Source organism: Phoca vitulina, unplaced genomic scaffold (assembly GCF_004348235.1).
Source record: "Phoca vitulina isolate PV1807 unplaced genomic scaffold, GSC_HSeal_1.0 scaffold25, whole genome shotgun sequence".
Taxonomy (NCBI): domain Eukaryota; kingdom Metazoa; phylum Chordata; class Mammalia; order Carnivora; family Phocidae; genus Phoca; species Phoca vitulina.
In genome coordinates, this window is record NW_022589728.1 from 42,733,889 (window position 1) to 42,756,480 (window position 22,592).

General features: G+C 41.3%; 1 long non-coding RNA gene across 1 annotated transcript in view; it reads right to left on the bottom strand.

Annotated features, from left to right (window-relative positions):
* Nucleotides 1-18,088, bottom strand: part of LOC116643082 — a 30,109-nt gene extending 12,021 nt beyond the window's left edge. The window contains exon 1 of the long non-coding RNA XR_004301482.1: nucleotides 17,894-18,088. This is a non-coding gene — a long non-coding RNA (uncharacterized LOC116643082). The remainder of the gene's footprint in view (nucleotides 1-17,893) is intronic.
* Nucleotides 18,089-22,592: the final 4,504 nt, after the last annotated feature.

The following is a 22,592-nucleotide window of genomic DNA, read 5'->3' on the forward strand; positions in this document are numbered from 1 at the left end:
AAGGCATTTGATAAAATTCAGCGGCATCCCTACTCAAGCTTTAAGGAAAATAAGAACAAAATGATAGTTGTTAGATATAATAAAGTCTCTGTCAAAAACCAATAGCCAATATCATTCTAATCAGCAAAATACCAAAAGCATTTCAATTAAAATAAAAAAAACCATGGGGTGCTTGGGTGGTTCAGTCAGTTAAGCATCTGCCTTCTGCTCAGGTCATGATCCTGGGGTCCTGGGATTGAGCCCTGTATTGGGTTCCCTGCTCTGTGAGGGGATTGCTTCTCCTGCTCCCTCTGCCTGCCACTCCCCCTGCTTGTGCTCTTTCTCTCTCTCTCTGTCAAATAAATAAATAAAATCTAAAACAAAACTAAGAACTAGACAAGAATGCTCACTATTGTCATTTTAATTCAAGATTTTTCTTAGAGATTTAGAGACTCAGACAAATGTAATAAGGTAAGAAAATGAAGTGATTACTATAAATATTTGAAAAGAAATAAGGTATTGGAGTAATTCTTTTCATTCATGGTTCTCTCTTTTTTTCCAGATTTACACCTGCTATTAACATTACTGTTTAACATTGCCTTGGATGTTTTTAGGAAATACAGTAAGAACATTAAATTTAGTAACTGACATAAATATTTGACAATATTTTCTTCCACCAATGACCTGATTGCATTACTAGAAAGCCTAGGAAGCTGTAGTTAAAAAAAAAACAAACACCAAACCTCAAATTAATGAAGAATTTGATAAGATAGCAAGACTTATAGAAATGCATACAAAAATTAGTCACTTCTCTCTACTATAGCATGTTCACTAAAAAATAGATAAGAGAAAAAATTCAATTAATTTTAGTGGCAAAATCTTCAAAATATTGAAGGATGAATATAAAAGAAAGGTATAAAACTATGTGAAAGAATTATATTAAAAAACATAAAACAAAATCTGAATAAATTTTAACACCATACAATTTGTTCAGAAGAGTTAATATCATAAAAAATTTATTCTCCCCCAAAATATAAATATAATACAATCCCAATTATAATCCTAGAAGGTTTTTGAATGTAGTTTTTATTTTGAAGTATAGCATACATACAGAAAAGCGTTCAAATCATAAATGTGCCCATGTAACTAACATCTCCGTAAAGAAATATAACATAACCAGTCCCCAGAACTCCGCCATTCTGCCTCCCCCTGGTCCATACCTCCCACCAAGGAGATCTACTAACTTGACTTCTAATAGACTTACTTTGCTTCCAACAGGTTTTGTTTTTTAACTGGATACAATGCACTTAAAATTTACATGGAGGAATAAATGTCCAGAAGAGAAGAAAATAGGAAAAAGAATAACGGTTAGGGAGGCCTAAACTTATTGGATATCAGAGCACTCCAAAAAAACTTTGTCATCAAATCACTGTGTATTAGTACAGGAAGAGAACAACCAGGAGAGGAACAGGATAGGGGATTGAAAAAAATCGAACCCAGTACATGCGAGCATTTAATACATAACAAAGTTGATAGTTTAAGTCAGCAGGGAAAAAATAGGTTACTTAAATGATCCTAGCTCAACTTACTATTCTCTAAAACAACAAATTGCATCCCATCTTACATCATATGCCAAAACAATTCTAGACACGTTAAGGACTTTTCACAACTATATAAAATAAAACGATAAATAGTTTAGAAGAAAATCTAGGTAAATATATGGATCAGAGTTCTCCTTATCAGGATGGAAAACCCTGAATCTCTGAAAGAAAAGACATATTTGACTTATTTAAGTTGAAAATGCTTAGCAAAATATGATAGCCAAGTGATAGGTTTGGGGCGGGGGAGAAGTTATACAGATAACAGAGAAATGATAAATAACAATAAGATAGAAAGAGTTTACTTTGCCTGGGTCTCTTGAAGAACATTAAGGATCCAATTCACAATCCATGTCAAAACATCTTAAACTACCCTTCCTCACGGTTTCACTTTGGAGAGATGAGAATATTAGGAAAGAGATAGAGATGGCGGATCCGCGCACAGCACTGTGAATGTAACTAAAGGCCACTGAATTGTTCACTTTAAATAATCAATTTTATGTTATGTGAATTTCACCTCAATAAATTATTTGGAAAAAAAAAATACCCTTTGTCTCCCAGCCTGAAACTTTTGTATCTCACTCTTAACTCTACCAAAAATGTTCTTCCCAGCACAGCCCACATGCCCATCCCATGCGTTTCCCTCTCTCTTCCTTCCCATGTTTCTGGTCCTCTGTCTCTGTAGCCCCTCTCCCTATCCAGGATCTCAGAATCCCGGGACACAGGCTGGCAAATGTGGAATCCTCCATGCAGGTGAGGAAAGAGGGAAGCTCAAGAGGAAAAGATACATTTTCCCTTAACAGGTGGTGGGAACGGGTGAGGGAAGGCTGGGATTACTCATGAGTAGGTTCTGTCCCACTTCACATTCATCTGTGAGTCTTAGGTAATTTGGGGACAGGCTGCCTTCAGCAGTCTGTCTTCCCCCCCACACCCTGAGCCACTGCCCCCGTCTGTCACCACGGCTCTTCCCAGCTCCCCCAAAGTCAAGGCCCTGAGGCAGGGAGCCCCCAGTCTAGGGACTTTGGATGGGGACAGTGTACCTCCAGCCCTCTCTAGGGGGAGGGAGAGGGGGTGGAGAGCTCCACACTCGGCAGCACTCAGGCTTGCAGAACAGGTGGTTTTGTTTATTTTTCACCATTTGATATACAAAATTGTACCCTTTACTAAAACAGTCCCAGAGCTCAAGCACAACAAGGACAGGCGCAGTGAGATGGCGTTTAATTAAAACACAGAAATATAAGCAGTAGACATCATGAAGGAGTAGCAAATTGCCACAAAATAAACATTCAAGCGGCCACCGCCATTTGGCTGCTCAGCAACTGAGAGGACAAGGAGACCGGAATGTCCCCGGCTCAGCCCCTCACTCTGCTCCCCTACGGCAGGGCAGGAAGGCAGGAATAGGGCCAGTCTGCAGGGTCTGGGCCCCCCCAAGTTTCCAGAATTAACAATTCCACCACTGCCTCTCCTCTTCCTGCCTTAAAGGCTATTTGTATAGGTCAACTGTGTTTTAAGGAATCACTCTCCTAGTACAGTATTACTAGTATCAAAGAAAACTTCTGACAGCCATTATGGCACAGTAGAAAGAACTTTCTACTCTTTTTTTTTTTTTTAAGTCAAATTGACTTGACTTCCAAGCCTGGCTCTGTCACTTACCAACTGTGTTGAATGTGCACAAATCACATAAATTCTCTAGGCTTCTGTTCATCTCTGGGGCAAGGTTATTGGTTAGAACGATATGACTGGTTTATTGGTAGTCTTAATTCACCAGGGGCATAAACATGAAATGGTTGTATTTTTCCTGAAATTGCTCCTAAACTGTACTTATGTCAAACTCATTTCTGACTGAGGAGCAGCTACTTTGCCAGATCAGCCCAATACCCTAATGTCTCAGTCAGCTTTTTATTATTAAACAGTTACTTTTAGTCATTAAGATTCTGCCTTGTTCATTTTAAAATTTCGATCTTCTATCCATTTCAAATACTTTTCTTTCCCTCTTAGGACTGTCAGATAAAATATGTAATACCCAGAAAATTATAATTTTATTTTTTAAAAAGATTTTACTTATTTATTTGAGAGAGAGAAAGCACAAGCAGGGGGAGGGGCAGAGGGAGAGGGAGAAGCAGGCTTCCCACTGAGCAGTGAGCCCAGATGTGGGGCTCCATCCCAGGACCCTGGGATCCTGACTTGAGCTGAAGGCACACGCTTAACCGACTGAGCCACCCAGGTGCCCGAAGTAAATTATAATTTTAGACGAATAATTTTTTTTGTATAAGGATGTCTCTTATAATACTTTTATTTTTCTTTGATAAATCTGACAACCCTACACTTTCTCCCAAGCACAGGATATACTTTGGCTTAGAGAAGTGGTTCCCAATTCAGGGAACCACTGCTCATTAAAAATTTCAATGCCTATAGGAAATATAGTCAATAGCCTATAGCTATTTCAATAAACAATAGCATTGTATGGTGACAGATGGGAGCTACGCTTGTGGTGAGCACAGCATAACATAAAGGAAGCTGAATCACTATGTTGTACACCTGAAATTAATGCAACATTGTGCATCAACTATATCCAAATAAAATAATTTTTTATAAAAGAAAATTAATCGGGCGCCTAGGTGGCTCAGTCAGTTGAGCGACCCACTCTTGGTTTCAGCTCAGGTCATGATCTCAGGGTCATAAAATTGAGCCCCGAATAGGGCTCCATACTGGGGGTGGAGCCTGCTTGAGATTCTCTCTGTCCCTCTCCCTCTGCTCCTCCCAACCATGCACACTCTAAGTAAATAAATAAATAAATATTAAAAAAAAGAAGTTATTAAGAAAAAGAAAAAAGATGAACGATCTTCTTGCAAAAGAAGATAAATATAGGACAAGTGTTGCTATACCCAAAGGGAGAAATTGGAAGAAATAATGTACTGGTCCCAAGCAGGTTTTAAATTCAGCAGGGCAAATTTCATTAAAAGTCAAAGCCTAGAAATAAAAAAGTAAAATATCAATACCTGGATTCCACTCCAGACCAGATCAGTTAAATCAGAATATCTTATATTCTGGAAAAAAAAAAAAAGAATATCTTATATTCTAATCAAGAATTTTATTTTAGGGTTGCCTGGGTGGCTCAGTCGTTAAGCGTCTGCCTTTGGCTCAGGTCATAGTCCCAGGGTCCTGGAATCCAGCCCCACATCAGGCTCCCTGCTCCGCGGGAAGCCTGCTTCTCCCTCTCCCACTCCCCCTGCTGTGTTCCCTCTCTCCCTGTGTCTCTCTCTGTCAAATAAATAAATAAAATCTTAAAAAAAAAAAAAAAGAATTTTATTTTAAATTCCACAAATGATTCTATGGTGCCACCAGGGTTGAAATTATTGCTAGAGTGAGGGTGGTCGGCCTCCCTCTTGCGCTACCCACACCTCCTCCTTCCCAGCATGCATTGCTTTGGTGTTACAGGAGGAGAAAGGGGTCGCAGGTCTCATCTTACCCCACCGCCTGCTGTCAGCTAGTAACCGTCTCTGTTGGTCACCACAGCTCCTCCATTTGACATCCACAGGCCATTTGTTCCCAGTGTATGGCAGGTGTCCAAGATGGGTTCTCCTGTGAGGCGCATTTGTTGGTTCTTTGGTGGCCCCTGTGAGGGTCTTTCTCCTACCTGGTCCCTGGTATGGAGATCAGATCTGAGTTTGCCCTCTCCAAATCAGCCCTCTGCTACAAGTAACCCCCTAACAGCCTCTTGCTGCTGAGTCCCCTCCCCCGAATATGCAGACTTCCAAGGAGGAGGATATTGGCAAGATAGCTTAAACCACACCACCTTGCGCAGCTCAGCCAACCTGCAGGATCTCAGCGGACCTCAAATGCCTGAGTTCTCTGAACTTTGAGAAGTGGGGTACTTAGCACCTGTTCTCACGTGAGGGCCCTGGTTCCCAATTCCAGGACCCCCTCTGCATGTATCACCACATTACACTCATGATAACTAATATTTGTTGAGATTTTCCGTGTGCTAGGTGCTGCGCTCAGCTATTTCAAACATGACCTCCTTTGCTCCTGAGAACAGGGCAGGGAGTTAGGAATCACATCCTCATTTTTCAGATGAGTAAATTTTGGCTAAGAGAGTTTCAATAATTTGCTGAAGGTCATACAGCTAATAAGAATCAGAGCTCAAATTTGACTCCAAAGACCTTGCTTTTGCCACTGTAATTTATAACACTTAACTCGCACCGTGATAGAATTTATGAATGAAACTTATCTCGCGGTCTAGTACACAGTGGGCACTCGCAAATATTATTTTCTTCCTAGAAAACCCTCAAACTGGAACTCTCTCATCAAGTGCCATTTTATAATGTTCCATCCAAGTTACTCAAAAACAATTTAACGCTTTGTTTCATCACCCCCATGTATTAATCTACGAATTAATTCATTCTTTTAAAACATATCATATGTGCCAGGATCTGTGCTACTACTAAAATAGCGGATAAAAATAATTTAGTATTGGTTTCCTGAGGCTGTTGCAACAAATCACCACAAACTCAAGTCACTTTATTTTTTTTAAGTTTTTACTTAGATTCCAGCTAGTTAACATATAGTGTTATTATTAGTTTCAGGCGTACAATATAGTGATGCAACAATTCCATACACACCGGGTGCTCATCACAAGTGTCCTCCTTAATCCCCATCACCCATTTCACCCATCCCTCCACCCACCTCCCCTCTGGGAACCAGCAGTGTGTGTTCTCTATAGTTAAGAATCTGTTCCTTGGTTTGCCTCTCTCTCTCTCTCTTTTTTCCCTTTTGCTCATTTGTTTTGTTTCTTAAATTCCACATATGAGTGAAGTCATATGGTATTTGTCTTCCTCTGACGGACTTATTTCACTTTGCATTATACTCTCTAGCTCTATCCATGTTGTTGCAAATGGCAGGATTTCATTCTTTTTTTATGGCTGAGTAATATTCCTGTGTGTGTGTGTGTGTGTGTGTGTGTGTCCTCTTTGTCCATTCATCAAACCCAGTCACTTTAAACAACAGAAATTTATTCTCTCACAGTTCTGAGGCTGGACGTCTGATATCAAGATGTTGGGAGGGCTGCACTCCTTCTGAAGATTCTAGGGGGATATCTTTCCTTGCCTCTTCACACCACCAGGGTGAGTAATAGGGAGTTTCTGAAGGATTTGAAACAGGGAGGAGTGACATGATGAGATGTTAGAAATACCACTCTGGAGTGATGTTGGGGAGACGAGAAGGGAAGTCAGCAGGTAGCTTAAAACTCCTAAGATTTCATAGACTACAATAATAATAGTATTATTGAAATTTGTCAACTTTATTGGTTTTGCCAAATAAGGATTAAAGGGAAAAATATTATTTAAGATTTTGTTTTTAATGAAACACATTTTCATACAAAAAAAGTATGAAGGACAATCTTAGATTAAAGGTGATTTTTTTTTCTTTTATAGCTTTTTTTTATTGTGGTAAAATATATACACCATAAAAGAGATAATTTAACCATTTCTGTGTGTACAGTATTATGGCACTAAGTACATCCACACATTGTGCGACATTTGTCACCATCCCTTTCCAGAACTTTGTCATCTTCCCCAACTGAAACTCTGTCCCCCTCAAACACTGACTCTCCATTTCCCCATCCCCCCCCACTCCTGGCAGCCATTGTTCCACTTTGTCTCTATGAGTTTGACTGCTCTAAGTCCCTCATAGAAATGGAATCATATAATAATTGTCCCTTTGGGACTGGCATATTTCGCTTAGCACAATGTTTTCAAGGTTCATCCATGTTGTAGCACGTGTCAGAATTTCCTTTCTTTTTAAGGCTGAATGATATTGCATGTTTTATTTTTCCATTCATCTGTAGATGGACAGTGAGTTTGTTTCTACCTTTTGGCTATTGTGAATAATGCTGTTGTGAACATGGATATACAAATATCTATTTGAGTTCCTGCTCTCAGTTCTTTGGGGTATATACTCAGAAGTAGACATGCTGGATGATATAGAAAGTCTATGTTTAATTTTCTAAAGAACCATCATCCTGTTTTCCACAGTGACTGCACTGTTTTACATTCCTTCCAGCAATGCACAAGGGTCCCAATTTCCCCATATCCTTACCAGCAACATGTTATTTTCTTTTTTTTTTTAATAATTGTCATCTGAATGAGTGTGAAGTGATATCTCATTGTGGTTTTGATTTGCATTTCTCTAATGCTTAGTTCTGATGAACATCTTTTTATGGGTTTATTGGTCATCTGTACATCTTTGGAGAAATGTCTGTTCAAGTCCTTTGCCCATTTTTTAAAAAGATTTTATTTATTTATTTATTTATTTATTTATTTATTTATTTATTTGAGAGAGAGAGAGAACCATGAGTGGAGGGAGAAGCAGAGGGAGAGGGACAAGCAGACTACGCTGAGCTCAGGGCCTGTGATTTGGGGCTCGATCTCAAGACCATGAGTTCATGACCTGAGATGAAATCAAAGAGTCAGACACTTAACCCACTGAGCTACCCAGGCGCCCCTCTTTGCCCATTTTTTAAGTAAGTTGTTTGTTTTGTTGTTGTTGAGTTACAGGACTTCTTTATATATTCTGGATATTAATCTCTTATCAGATAAATGATCTGCAAATATTTTCTCCAATTCCATGGATTGCCTTTTGCTTTGTTGGTAGTGTCCTTTGATGCACAAAAGTTTCTCATTTTGATGAAGTCCAATTTTTATCTCTCTTTTTCCGTTGTTGCCTGTGCCTTTGGCATAATAGCTAGAAAAATCTTTGTCATATCTAATGTCATGAAACTTTACCCTATGTTTTCTTCTAAGAGTTTTATAGTTTTGTTTTTATAGTTAGGTCCTTAATCCATTTTGAATTAATTTTGGTATATGGTATAAGGTAAGGGTCCAACTTCATTCATTAACATGCAGATATTCAGTTTTGAATTTTCCATTATAAATAAATTTAGACTTAGGGAGAAAATGACTACATCATCCTTAATTTTATTTGTTCCTTCAGATTGGTACACATTTCACCAGAATCTGTGGAATGGTACTTGGAAACTCCAGTCTAGGAGAGAGACTGGCCTAAACTAGATCTATAGAATGGAGTTGGGTAGGAGGGGTAGGGCTCAATTTGAGAGCTTTCTCTGATGCAGAATCCACAGGATGTCGTGGCTGATGGGATGTGGGATGTGGTGAAGTCCAGGCAGTTAAGTCTGTTTGAGTAATGGGACATATCCTATTGTCTTTAATAGTTGAACATAGAGAAAATAAATCTTAAAACCTGGAAGCTACATTAAAATTCCTCTTGAAGAGCAAAGAAATTTCTCTTTAGGAAATACCTCCAGTCATTCACTGGGGGGTGGAGGGAATAAACATAGGCCTTGATATGAAGAAGAAGATAGGGCAAGGGAAGGCTGAACTCATTTACAAAGGAAATGAGAGTGTTTTAGTTTAACAGAACAGGCACAGAGGGAGAGAAGAGGGACCCAAGAAGATGAAGGAGAATAAAGAAATGCAAGGGAGTTGGGGCCAGAGGAAGGTGTTGAGTATGATGGTGGAAGTTGGTACCTAAGGGGAAAGAGAGCCAGATTGGAGGGGCTGCACAGAGACTTTAAAGAACAGGTTAATATCTCGTGTTGCTTGTTGTTCCGCGTGGTCTGTAACCACCTCCATTATCCTCAACTTCCAGTAGCCATCTGCACCAACTCTGTCTGTGGTACTGGTTCCTTGGAAAGTAAGTCAAAGAAAAGGGGACTAGGTACCTTTATAGATCCAAGGTAGAGAGAAGGATGGTAAGTGAGGTGCAAAAAAACCAGGTCTTTTCTTCCCCAACTATTAAACAAAATCTTGCACTTTGCAAGCCTGAAGCAATCCCTGTGGCAATGGGAATGTGTAGCACTGATGAGCTTACATTTGGTCCCTCCTCATCTCTGAAACAATCCCCGAGACAAAGAGATGACGTTATGCTGACATATGACCCGGCCTACCCCTGAGGTTAAAGGCCGGGCCAACGCTTCTGCCACACCAGCTGGGGAGTTGGGGTACGTCTCCTTGCTCTCAGCATTTGCTTCCCCTACCAACCTGCTGAATGGTTGCTGGTTTATTCCAGTTGGTTCGTGGATGTGAGCTCCCAGCTTTTGGCTCCACTCCCACCATCTTGGTGCTTCCTAGGGCACAGCCCTCTCCTCGTGCCTATGGCACTCAGCTGCTCCTGAATCTCCTGTCACACAATCTGCGATGCAGAGTGGCATCAGGGAGCCAGGATCCGTTATAAAAGTGCTGTGAAAAATGCATGCAGGTGGCTTAAGCCACACTCCTTATGTAGCAAAAAATCAGTCTAAGTCATTTTAGAATTTTGTTCTTAAAAATCTCTCTCTTACCTTACGCAAAGCTGAACAACTCTTTAGGATGATGATGTGAATTTTCCTTGAAGGAGCTCGTGTAATGCTTTTAAAACCTGTCTTGTGTTTGTGGGAACAAACCAGGAAGCTACTCTTTAGCTTCTTTTCCTCTTTTTACGTGTCTGTTTTACAAATCAAGAAATGTCTAGATGCTAGAACAGGTTCTCATTACTTCTTGCTTTTCCTTTGCAACTAATAAGCTCCTGGCGAGTGGGGCAATTCTTGAGGGCCCAGCATCTGACCCCCACTCCTTACCATCTATGAAACTTGGGAAACGCTGCAGAAGAGAGGAGAGACAACAGCAGCCCCCACCAGCACTACCAAAAAAAAAAAAAGAGCAAGAAACCAGGATGACAGCAAAGATTGGAAGTTATTTGTCAAAATGCAACAGCAAACAAAAGGAAATCGTGCAGTGAGAAATGTGCCTGGGCCACCAGCCTTTGAGGACTGGAAGGCTTCTGCTATGGATGACCCACCTCTGCGGGGCATTGATCGAGTAAAAGCTGGACAAAGGGGAGATGGCGCCAATGGCTGAGTTTGAAAGCAGAAACAGGGAAGTAATGGATATTGGAAATCAAGGAATGAGGACATTGAATGATGACAGGAAAGAGCGTGACTTCCCCAAACTGGAGCTATTTCCAAGCAGCTGGCCACCTATGGATTTCCTGTAAAGTATCCTGGATCTTCAAGAAGATATTCTGTAATTAGAGACAAGGCTAAAATGGCACCATGGAACAGATTAGTGTCTTCGTGTTTTTAAGAAGGAATTTTTCTGTCATAAAAAGTGGCAGATACAGATGAAAAGCATGAAGACACAACTAATTTAATCCCATCACCCAGAGAGCACAGCAAGCAACTCTTTGGCTCTTAAAGCCTTTGTTTCATCTGTGCATGAACACCCTCAAACTTTCCCTCCGCAGATTAGGAAATCATATGGTGCATTCCGTGTTGTGACCTGCTTTTCCTCTTAAGAATAGATAATGATGTTGCTTCATATCAATACATATAGTTCATATCACTTTTAATGACTGAATAGTTTTCAATCATATGGATTTAAATTCTTTAATTTAGAATTAAATTAGAAATTTGTCTTTTTGCATTTTTTAATCATTAAAAACAATATTACAGTAAAGTCTTTGCCGATAAAACTCAGGACACAGCCATGATGATTATTTTAGGATAAATTCCTACAAGTAGAATTGCTGGAACAAAGGACATGCATGTTTTTAAAGAAGTTGAATGGTACTGCAAATTCCCTTTATAAAGGTCATACCAATTATACTCCTGGGTCCTGCTGGCAGCACATACGCATCCCCATTCTCTTATATTCTTAATAAAGTCACCTCACAAGATGTTAATTCAGGAGAACACTGGCCACACTAATTAGGCAGATTTGAAGGGAAGCACACATCAACACTTTATTATTGCAGATTGCTTCCATATTCAGCCCTCCGCACCCCCTTGACTCTCTCTCCTTACTTTCTCCCTGGCATTATTTGGGGACCCATCTCTCTCTTGCATGAGGCTTAGCTCGTCTGAGGGTGAGGAACATGTTTGATTCGATTTATACTCTAGATCCCTGAGGGCCTAGCCCAGAGTTTTGTTTGTGATTGATTTGTTCAATATTTTTAAAGTAAATGAACAGAATTCAAATGTATAATTTAGATCGAAAGAAACTCAAGGCATAGAAAGTGACAGAGTGTAGGGAAAAAAAAAATAGCATTCTGTAAATTATGAAAAGAATGAAGGGATAGTTTTATTTCAAAGTCCAAACGCTCCTTAGCAAGAATCCTTCCCCTTGGGCTTCTAACAAAATCCTTGCCAATGTTGCCCATGGTCCACATACTCATTTAGTTCTTAATTCACTTCTTCAGACTCTCGTGAGCAGCCTATTGAGCACCAAGCACATCAGTGGCATAAAACTCAGTCACTGCACACATGGGTTTTACAAAGGGCTGGAGAGTGGAAACATGCACACTGATGCAACCACAGTAATCCAACACTCATGACGGGCTCGTGGGATACAGAAATAAATAATACCTAGTCTGTGGCCTCTAATAGCTTACAGTCCCATGGAGAAGAGAGACTGTAGACAACTTATTTCCCCACTATGGGATTAGTGCTGTCCGTATACTAGCATGGGGCCTGCAGAAGGCACCATGGTGTATGGGGGGCAAAGCATCAGCTTCAGAATCAGACAGACTTGCATCTGAATTTATGATTGTCTGCTTTCTAGCTCTGTGACCCTGGGCAAGCTGCTTCAAGTTTGTTTTTTTCCGCCAGGCTTACTGTGCAGGTTGAATGAAATCATGTGTGTGAAGGGCCCTCAAAACCTGTAGATGGTAAATGATTGCTGTTAGCAGGGAAGTCAGGGAAGGATTCACAGAGGAGGGGGTGCCAAGACTGAAGCAGGAAAGCAGATGTGACATTATTGGGCACAAATCATGGAAAAAGGCATTCAGGCAAAGGGAACAGCATGTGCAAAGTGGGGGTGTGGAAACCCCTGGTCTGTTTGGAAAGTTATCATAGTTTCCTGGTATTGTACCATAAAACAAGAAACAAGGAAGGGCAAGAAATGAGCAGCAAGATGTAGGTAAAAGGCAGATCAGGGGAGGGCTTTGTACATCATGGTGAGAATGTAGGTGTTTCCTTCTACAACTGTGTTGTCCAATACAGTGGCCACTAGCCACATGTGGCTATTTAAATTTAAAGGAGCTGAAATCAAATAAAATTTAAAATTCAGTTCCTCAGTCACACAAGCCACATTTCAATAACCACATTTCATTAGCCAGTCTCAATAGTCACATAAGACTAGTGGCTACCATATTGGACGGTCCAGATGGAGAACATTTCCATCATTGTTGCAAGTTCTATTGGACAACACTGCCCTAGAACCTTGCTATTCAAAGTGGTCAGCCGACCAGAAGCATTGGCTTCACCTGGAGCTTGTTAGAAATGCAAAGTCTCAGGCTCCACCCCAGATCTAGTGAATTAGATTCTGCACTTTAACAAGTTCTATACCCGTCTCCCCTACCCCGCCTCGGGGATTGATATGTACATAGAAGTTTGAGGCACACTGCTCTCTGGAATGGGGAGCCACTGAACAGTTTAAGCAGAAGCGGCATGGTCAAACTCTCAAACTCTCATTTTTCTCTTTATTCTGTCAACTTTTTTTTTTAAGTAGGCGCCACACCCAGCATGGAGCGCAACACAGGGCTTGAACTCAGACCCTGAGATAAAGACCCAAGCTGAGACCATGAGTCAGACTCTTAACTGACGGAGCCACCCAAGCACCCCTTTCTTTATTCTTTCCATTCAGTATCTCCCCATTCCGACCCCCCAGCCCAACAACCACCATATCACTCTCTATCTCTGTGAGTAGACTAGCATTTTCTTTCTGTGCCTGTCTTATGTCACTTATGAGTATAATGTCCTTCAGGCTTATCCATGTTGTTGCAAATGACAGGACTCCCTTCTTTTTTGAAGGTTAATAATATATATAGATCACATTTTCTTTATCCATTCATCCATCGAGGGACACTTGGGTTGTTTTCATATCTTGGCTATTATGAATAATGCTGCAGTGAACAGGGGAGTACAGATACCTCTTGGAAATACTGACTTCGTTCCTTTGGATAAATACCCAGAAGTGGGATTACTGGATCACAGGGTAGTTCTACTTTAATTTTTCAAAGAACCTCCATACTATCTTCCATAATGGTTATACCAATTTACATTTCCTCCAACAGTGCACAAAGGTTCTCTTTTCTCCATATCGTTGCCAAGATTTACCTTTTGATAACAACCACTCTCACAGATGTGAGGTGATATCTCATAGTGGTTTTGATTTGCATTTCCCTGATGATCTGTGATGTTGACCATTTTCCATATATTTCTGTATCTATTTGACCATTCATTTGTCTTCTTTTGAGAAATGTCTATTTGGGTCCTTTTCCCATTTTTTAACTGGGCTATTTGTTTTTTTGCTGAGTTCCTTATTTTTTTTTTAAGTGAGCCCCTTATAAGATATGCAAGTATTTTCTCTCATTCCATAAGTTGTCTCTTCACTCTGTTGATTGTTTCCTTTGCTATGCAGAAGCTTTTTAGTTTAATGCAATCTTACTTGTCTATTTTTGTTTTTGTTCCCTGTGCTTTTGGGGTCATATCCAAAAAATCATTGCTCAGACCAATATCAAGAAGTTTTTCCCCTATGTTTTCTTCTAGGAGTTTTACAGTTTCAGGTCTTACATTTAAGTCTTTAATTCACCTTGAGTTGACTTTTGTATATCGAGTGAGGTAAGGGTCCAATTCCATTCTTCTGCATGTAGATATTTAGTTTTCCCAGGATCATTTATTAAAGAAACTCTCCTTTTCCCTTTGTGTGTTCTTGGCATCCTTGATGAAGATCATTTGACCATCTACACAAGGGTTTGTGTCTGGGTTCTCTATCTGTTTCATTGGTCTCTATGTGTGTTTTTATGCCAGTAACCACACTGTTTTGATTACTATATCTTCATAATATAGTTTGAAATCAGGAAGTATGATGCCTCCAGCTTTGTTCTTCTTTCACAACACTGCTTTTTTTATGTAGGGTCTTCTGTGATTCACTGTGAATTTTAGGATTTTCTTTTCTATTTCTGTGAAAAATATTACAGAATTTTAATAGGGATTGCATTGAACGTGTAGATCCCTTAAGTAGTATGGACATTTTAACAATAGTAATTCTTCCAATTCATGAACACAAGATATCTTTCCATTTATTTGCATCTTCTTCAAATTGTTTCATCATGCTTTCAAAACCTGCATTCTACTTTTTTACTTTTAATTCTTTTTATTAGTTCCAGAGGTAGAATTTAGTGATTCATCAGTTGCATGTAACACCCAGTGCTCATTACATCACATGTCCTCCTTAATGCCCATCACCCGGTTACCCCATCTGCCCACCCACCACTCCTCCAGCCACCCTCAATTTGTTTCCTTGAGTTCAGCATCCCTTTTGGTTTGCCTCCCTCTCAATTTTCATGTTATTTTATTTTTCCTTCCCTTTCCCTATGTTCATCTGTTTTGTTTCTTAAATTCCACATATCAGTGAGATCATATGATACATGTCTTTCTCTGACTGACTTATTTCACTTAACATAATACCCTCTAGTTCCATCCACATCATTGCAAATGGCAAGATTTCATTCTTGTTGATGGCTGAGTAAGATTCCATGGTGCATATATACCACATCTTCTTTATCCATTCATCTGTTGATGGACATGTGGGCTCTTTCCATAGTTTGGCTATTGTGGACATTGCTGCTATAAACATTGGGGTGCAGTGCCCCTTCAAATCACTCTGTTTGTATCCTTTGGATAAATACCTAGTAGTGTAATTTCTGAGTCATAGAGTAGCTCTATTTTTAACTTTTTGAGGAATCTCCATACTGTTTTCCAGAGTGGCAGCACCAGCTTGCCTTCCCACCAACAGTGTAGGAGGGTTTCCCTTTCTCCGCATCCTCACCAACATCTGTCGTTTCCTGACTTGTTCATTTTAGCCATTCTGACCGGTGCGAGGTGGTATCCCATTGTGGTCAAAACCTGCATTTTAGAAGTTTATCCCAGTAGAAGGATAAATAAAAGGGGAGCAAGGCCAGAGGAAGAGAGACCAGTCAGGAGACACTAGCAACTGGGCTGCTATTGCCACTTTCGAGCAAATTAGAAAAAGTCACCTCTTTTTTGTTGAAACAACTGAAACAGATTTGTTGGGCAGAGTGCAGGCTGGCTTTAAGCCTTGCTTGGGCCCAGGCACCCTCTGCAGTGAATACCGTGCCTGAACACATGAGGAAGCATGGTGGCAACTGTCCAGATGCATGGTGAGGAAGGCCTGAACGACACAGTTTGAGGATGTTGATGAACAGTAACAAGGCACCACCCTGTGGCACGTTGTTTTGTAAAATGTCATGTGCTGTGGAGGAAGGGGCAGTGGCAGTCATGAGAAAGTAAGGCTCTATCCTGCAAGGACCCACAAGGAGGGCTGGCCTTTTCACACAGCGTGCTATGGGCAGCCCTGCTCTGTAGTGTCCCTGTTCCGTTTCACGTCAGGAAAGTGATTAAACTAATTGCCTTAAACCAGTGCTGTATTTCATGTGTATAATGCCCATAATTTGGGGTTTGAATATAATTGCAGTAAATTATACTAATCACAGGAAAACTTCATTAAACTAATATAGGTTTATTCAAAAGAGTGTAGTTTTAAGCAATCAGTAGTCCCTAGTTGCAATGGTGCTTTCTTGTTTTATAATAAAAGATATTGAATACTTCAAAACTCTGTTAATTCAAAGTCCATTTTTTCTAAAATCATGGGAGTTTCAGAGAATGTTCTCCCATTTGGAGTATAGTCACCTTTTCAACCATGAGACATGATGTTAAAAAAGATTAAAAACAAAAAACCAAAATCCCCTAGAAGCAACCATAAGTGGAGTCTTTAAAACTCAGTTCTCACTATTCCAAATTCTTCTGGATTTCTCAGACAGACAAATTTTAATTTATGCCCTTCCAATTGCCTTAGATAATGAGTTGGGGCAGAGAAAATGAGTTGAAAATGAGTCTACCATTTGCCACACACACACACACACACACACACAAATGCACACCTGCTGTACTGGCCAGAGCTCCGGCAGGAATCTGATGGCATACTCATTCATGGTAATTGAGGATTGTTTAATAAAAGAGTTATGTATTCCTGAAACTCTCTGATGGTAGCTACGAGAGAAGGCTGACCACAAGGAGCTTTGTCCTTTGGTGGAAGGATACAACCAATTTACAGTGACCTGCCAGGAAGGGAGTTGAAGAGATATATACCCCAACCTCACACTCTGCCCTCCCTGTCTCCTTTCTCTGGCCCCTCCCATTCGCCAAACCCAGTATAGGTTGCCAAATGGTAAAGAAATCCATTGCTGCAGTCCCTTCAGAGGAGGCTCCCAAAACACAAAGCAAGGTGGAGAAGGGTGAAGAGTGAATGGACAGTATCCAGTATTCATTCACAAACACATGCATTATACACAAACATCTTACATTTCCATAACACTCTACAGTTAGCAAGTACTTTCAAATATTTCTTTATTTTTTTAAAGATTTTTATTTATTTTTATTTTTTAGAGAGAGAGACAGCGAGAGAGAGAGGGAGAACACACGAGCCAGGGGAAGGAGCAGATGGAGAAGCAAACTCCCCACTGAGCATGGAGCCTGATGCGGGGCTCGATCCTGGGACTCCAGGATCATGACCCGAGCTGAAGGCAGACACTTCATCGACTGAGCCCCCCAGGCACCCTCAAATATTTCTTTAAATGTGCACCTGACTCGTGGCAGGTGACTCCATATATATTTACTGAATAAATCAGTGAAATACAATTTTTTTCTTATTTATAATAATTAGGTTTTATGTATTTTTTTATTATGGAAAAAATACACATAACATGTAATTTACCATTTTAGCCATTTCAAAGTGTACAATTCAGTGGCGTTAAGCACATTCATGATGTTGTACAACCACCATTATTATCTAGTTCCAGAACTCTTCCATTACCTCAAATGGATACCCCATACCACAAATTTATTTTTTAAATGACAGACTTGTTTCACATGCAAACATTTGTCAAAGGCTAATGGTATATGCGATCTACTAAATGGTGTGACAATTTTCCTAGCAGCCAAGGATAAAAAGACCAAAACTTCAAAATGATCTTGTCTATAAAAGCATACTGAAATACACAGAATAGTTACATCGAGTTACATAGAATTAACATACATAGAGCAGTTACTTCAAATATAGAACCTGGATATTTGAGGAAGTAACTTCCTGTTGATTACCCTGATTGATCAAATTGGCCAGAAAGCCAATCCATTTTTCACTTCAGTTTGACTGTAGAGATACCAATGCCCTGATGTCACATACCTCTTTCCTCTCCAACGATGAAATAGCCATTTTCAGGTCCCGGGCTTTGCTGATGAGGCCAAAATAAATTCCCAAAGAGTTTTGAGCAAACATAATTTCAGCCTCAGGTGGCCTGTTGATGGTAGTTGGGATGTCTTGTCCTGGTTCTGCTGTTTGTTAGCTGGATAGATGCAGGCCGCTGGTGATCTGGCCTCCTTTATCTATTTAAAAAAAAAAAAAAGGATGGTGCTGGACTTTGACACCCCCCCGCCCCCTGCCAGCTCTAACATCCCTTGTTACTCTAGGCTCTGCCCGAAAACCTCCAAAGCTTTCACTGGAAAACACTCTCACTCTGAACACATCAGATATCTAAACACACAGTATTCACCCTTCTGATGAAACAGCCAGTGTGGAATTTGACCCTTTCAGCAAATCATGGATGTGAAAGCCAATATTCTGTGCATAGAAAGCCAGGTGGGAACAGGTGTAGCACGTAGAGAAACAAGTAAGCCAAATTCATTGACTAGCAGAGGTTTGAACGGGTATTTTAATGATGTAGAGAAGTTAGCTCTTACCTTTTAATCAGAAGCACAGTTTTCCCAGTGGAGCTGGGAACTAGCACTGACCCATCCCCACCTGGTCTCCTTGGTAACCGAGGGCCTAGATCTCTGAGGTGTTTGCAGAACATCTGGCCAGCATTAGGGTGCAGACCACCGCTACCCAGAGATCAAGCCTTGGCCTTTGAAGACCGCGAGCTAATTAAGGAATTGGCAGCCACAGGCAGGGATATGGAGTGCTTAGTACCGCCGGGGAGTCCAGTTAGCACAGGGGTGGAGGACGTAGGCTCTGGAACCAGACTGGGGCTAAATACCGACATGTCTCTCACCACATGGTGGAAACTTGCCCAAGTTTTAATTTGCCTTTCTGGGCCTCAATTTCCTCATTTGTAAAATGAGTTTAATAAAAGTAACTTCTTCATGCAGTTGTTGAAAGGATTAAAGACATTTAAATACTAAAAGTGCCTAGGGTCATATATAGCAAGAGCTCAACTCAAATAGGCCAGCAGTAGTAACAATGCAATGATTATGCAACACCAATAAGAAAAACAGAGATTTTCAAGATGATCATATGCAGCATTGTTTTGGGGAAACCCATAGCAAAGATGGTAGGACTTCAAAACTGCAGCTGGAAAACCCTCTGCCATGTTCCCACAACAAATATGCAAGCTCAGACCAGCAGGTCAACATCAGTGGCTTTGGCATCAGACAGATCTGTAGACCACCAGCTGTGTGCACTTGAGGAGTGCAATCTAAGCTTTGCTTTGCTTTCCTCAATTTACAGTGGGGAGAACAGCAGAACTACCCTAGCGGGTTGTGCTAACGATCAAGGGACAATGCAGGAGAAGTGCTCCGCACACTGCCTGGAATGAAGCAGGTGGTCAACAAATACGAATATTATTACGAGGTGCAATTTGTGCCCCATTAGGCCCCAGTTTTCTTCCATATCCCTAAGTTTATATCCTGATTCATTCATTTCATCTGGCAAACATTTCCCAGTGCTGGCTTTGTGTCTATTACTAAATGGACACAAGGAATTCAAAAATAATTACAAGATGAAGTTCATGCTGCCAGTCTAGTCTGGAGGTGATTCGTAGATCCCCCGAGTCATAGGAGAGCCACCTTGGAGGCCTCCTGGCACAGGTGTGAGGTTACAGAGAGGGGGAGCGGCGGGGCAGGGTTGGGGTGGGCAGTGAGACTGTTCGGGACTAAAGGGGGCATCTGGAAGGTGGTCTTATTGGCTGAGGAGAGGCAGCAGTGTCTAGCAGTGAGGAGCCCAGTCTCTAGTCTCAGACGACTGATGCTCTCAGTCCCAGATCTGCCTCCATGAGCTCATGGGACCTTGCTCAAGTCTCTAGTCTCAGACGGCTGATGCCCTCAGTCCCAGGTCTGCCTCCATGAGCTCATGGGACCTTGCTCAAGTCACTTCATCCCTCTTTGCCTTGTTTCCTAAGCTGTGAAATGGTGAAATGATAGTATCTACAGAATTAAAAGAGTTAAAAACCCATGAAGCACTGAACAGCACCTGACTTGTAGTAAAAGTTACTGTTAGACCATGGAAAGAGAGAGGGAGAATTTTTTTTGACAGATAAGATATCAGGACCTTTGCTTTTTGGTTTGTTTTTGTTTGCTTTTTAACTAGATATGCCCATGTAATGCTGCCACTGGGCCTCCCAAAGTCTAGAAAGATGGATCATCTTAATCTATCCCCAGAAAGAACTCAATCTTACTCACAGCTTATCAAAAACATGTGTGGCTCCCAAAGGCTGGCATAAATATTTATTTACCTTTCCTTTGGGCCACTTTGCAGCAAGTGCTGCCTCAGTACTATGTGGCCACACAGAAGTCCCTTCTCCTCAGCCACCTACCCGTCCACCGTCTCCATGCGCATCTCCATAGGGTCCCAGCCCCATCTTGTCATTGCTCCCTGAGTGGAGTCAGTGAAGCCCATCTCTCATCTCCCACCGTTCCTTGACTGGGGTCCTGTTTGCTTGTGTTTATGTGGCACCCACCGCATAAGGCAGCCTCTTTCAAGCTAGAACCAATCACCTCCCATAGAACAATTTGTATTTTATACCAAGAAACCTCCTCCCCACTAAGGGAGAACAGGGAGGGACAATGGGGGTGGACACAGTGTTGAATGTACAGAACATATATTAAGGAATTTCTACTCAATTTCCCACTCTCAAGTCTGGCATAAAGAACATTTCATGACTTTCTTTATAAGGTCACCCAACGCCAAGCTTAAGCCCCTAAAGTGGAATTTAGGAGGGTTAAGGCTCTAACGGAGGATTCGTATTGCTGAAGAGCAGCCGGATAGAAGCGTCACCCTCTGTCCCCATTGGGATTCTGATTCCAGCAGCATCGAAAGTACTATCATCCCAGCGACTCAGTGAGCAGCTCGGCACAGTGTGTCACCGTGACGCTCGTCACTGGATGCATTTGGCTTTGCCGGCCATATGGCAGTGCGGAAGAGCTCCTTTGTAGTTTGATGGTCTGGAAATGACTAAGGCTCTCTTCACATTCTGTGTGGCTGGCTCCTTTCTGTTTGGGAACAGCTGATGCTGCTAGGGCTTACCTTTCCCTTGACACTGCTGAAGGAGCCTTAGGAACAGATCCTTTTCATCTCTCAGGCACAAATATCTCAACTTGTAAGGCAGATGGGTAAGGAGCAGTAGTTGAGAAGCACTTAACGATCAACAAGCAGCATTTCTTGAACAACAAATATAAACACTCCAGTGGCTCAGTCTAGTGCGGGGAGAGAGAGGAGGAAAATGTCAATCACGAGGAAAATGGAAAAAGACAGAGTGGAAGGGTACCTGGGAGGCCATAGTAGATAAAAGAGCCAGAAATAGTTTCCAAAACAAGCTCGAGTTGAGTTGTAAAAGAGAAGTATAACTTATAGAGCACCTACTAAAGCCGGGTCCTCTCCTGGATAGTCTACTTACGTTTTTTTCAATTAACTTTCTCATCAAAGTCACAAAGCTAATAATTATTGGAGCTGGGGTTTGAATCTAGGTCAGTTTGAGCTCAAAACCATTCCACTCCACCCTACTGCTGAGGAGGCAGGCAGGCCTGGAGGATGGGATCCCAGGCCAAGGGAATCACCTTCCCAAGGGGTGGGAATCCACCACAGACTTGAAGTCAGACAGAAGGTCAGCTATGGAAATCCCTTCCCACATATGAGGCAGGCCCACAGCATGGTTTGTTGCTGAACCCTGAAGTGGCCTTAAAATCCTTCTCACTCCAGCACTCCAGGACCAGCATGAATCACATATGAAACCTATTTGCCACGTAGAAGAAAAGAACAGATCTGGAAGAGCCACAGGGGTTTCTAGAAGAATCTCCCAGAGCCAGAGTTTCAGGAAGCTTGATTTGAATTTTCTCAGATTCTCAGTCGAGAACTTAGGGGGTGAAGTTATTAACCTGAAAATCCTACCACTAAAAAGTTGAAGCTAATGCTTACCCAAGGGATAAGACCTGAATTCAGGTCAGGATAGCTTTGGTGGTGGTGGTGGTGGGGATCTTGTGCTGAGACCTCACCATTCGCTGCTGGTAAACACTTGTTGACTACCCCAAATTCATACTCCAGAATGATACTGAAAGCTTAGTAAGAAGTGCCCCAAACTGGGCCTTGGCACTGAAAACTTAACAGCGGAACAATTCATACCAGCTGCTTGCTTTGCTTTCCGTAAGTAAAGCACTCTGTAGTTAAGGAAAATGTTAAAGGCTGCCCAACTTGGGCTGGAGCATTAATGTGAGGATGAACTAACCTGGAACATCACTCTGACCCGGCCAGAACTTTGATGAAAAACCTGCAATGTTTTCTGCCTCAGTGGTTTTTGAGCACTTGGCTGATGTCTGATGCCCAATTGATATTAATCTCCACATCCTATTAAGAGGAACAACTATTTCTCAGGTAGTTGGGTTCTTTTCCCGGCTGCAATATCTTTGTAACATCTTTCCAGGGGCTCCTGTGGGCTTAAATATATGACATTCAAAAAATAATATGTAAATGAATTTCCATCCATTTCATCGAGGGAGTTGTTTTCTCCATTCGTAATCTTTTTTTATGATTTTATTCTTCTTGCAGGAAACAGAAGTAGAGGTGCATTCAGGCCATGTGTGTAATTTTGGGATCAGCTTTCTGTAATGAAACTGGA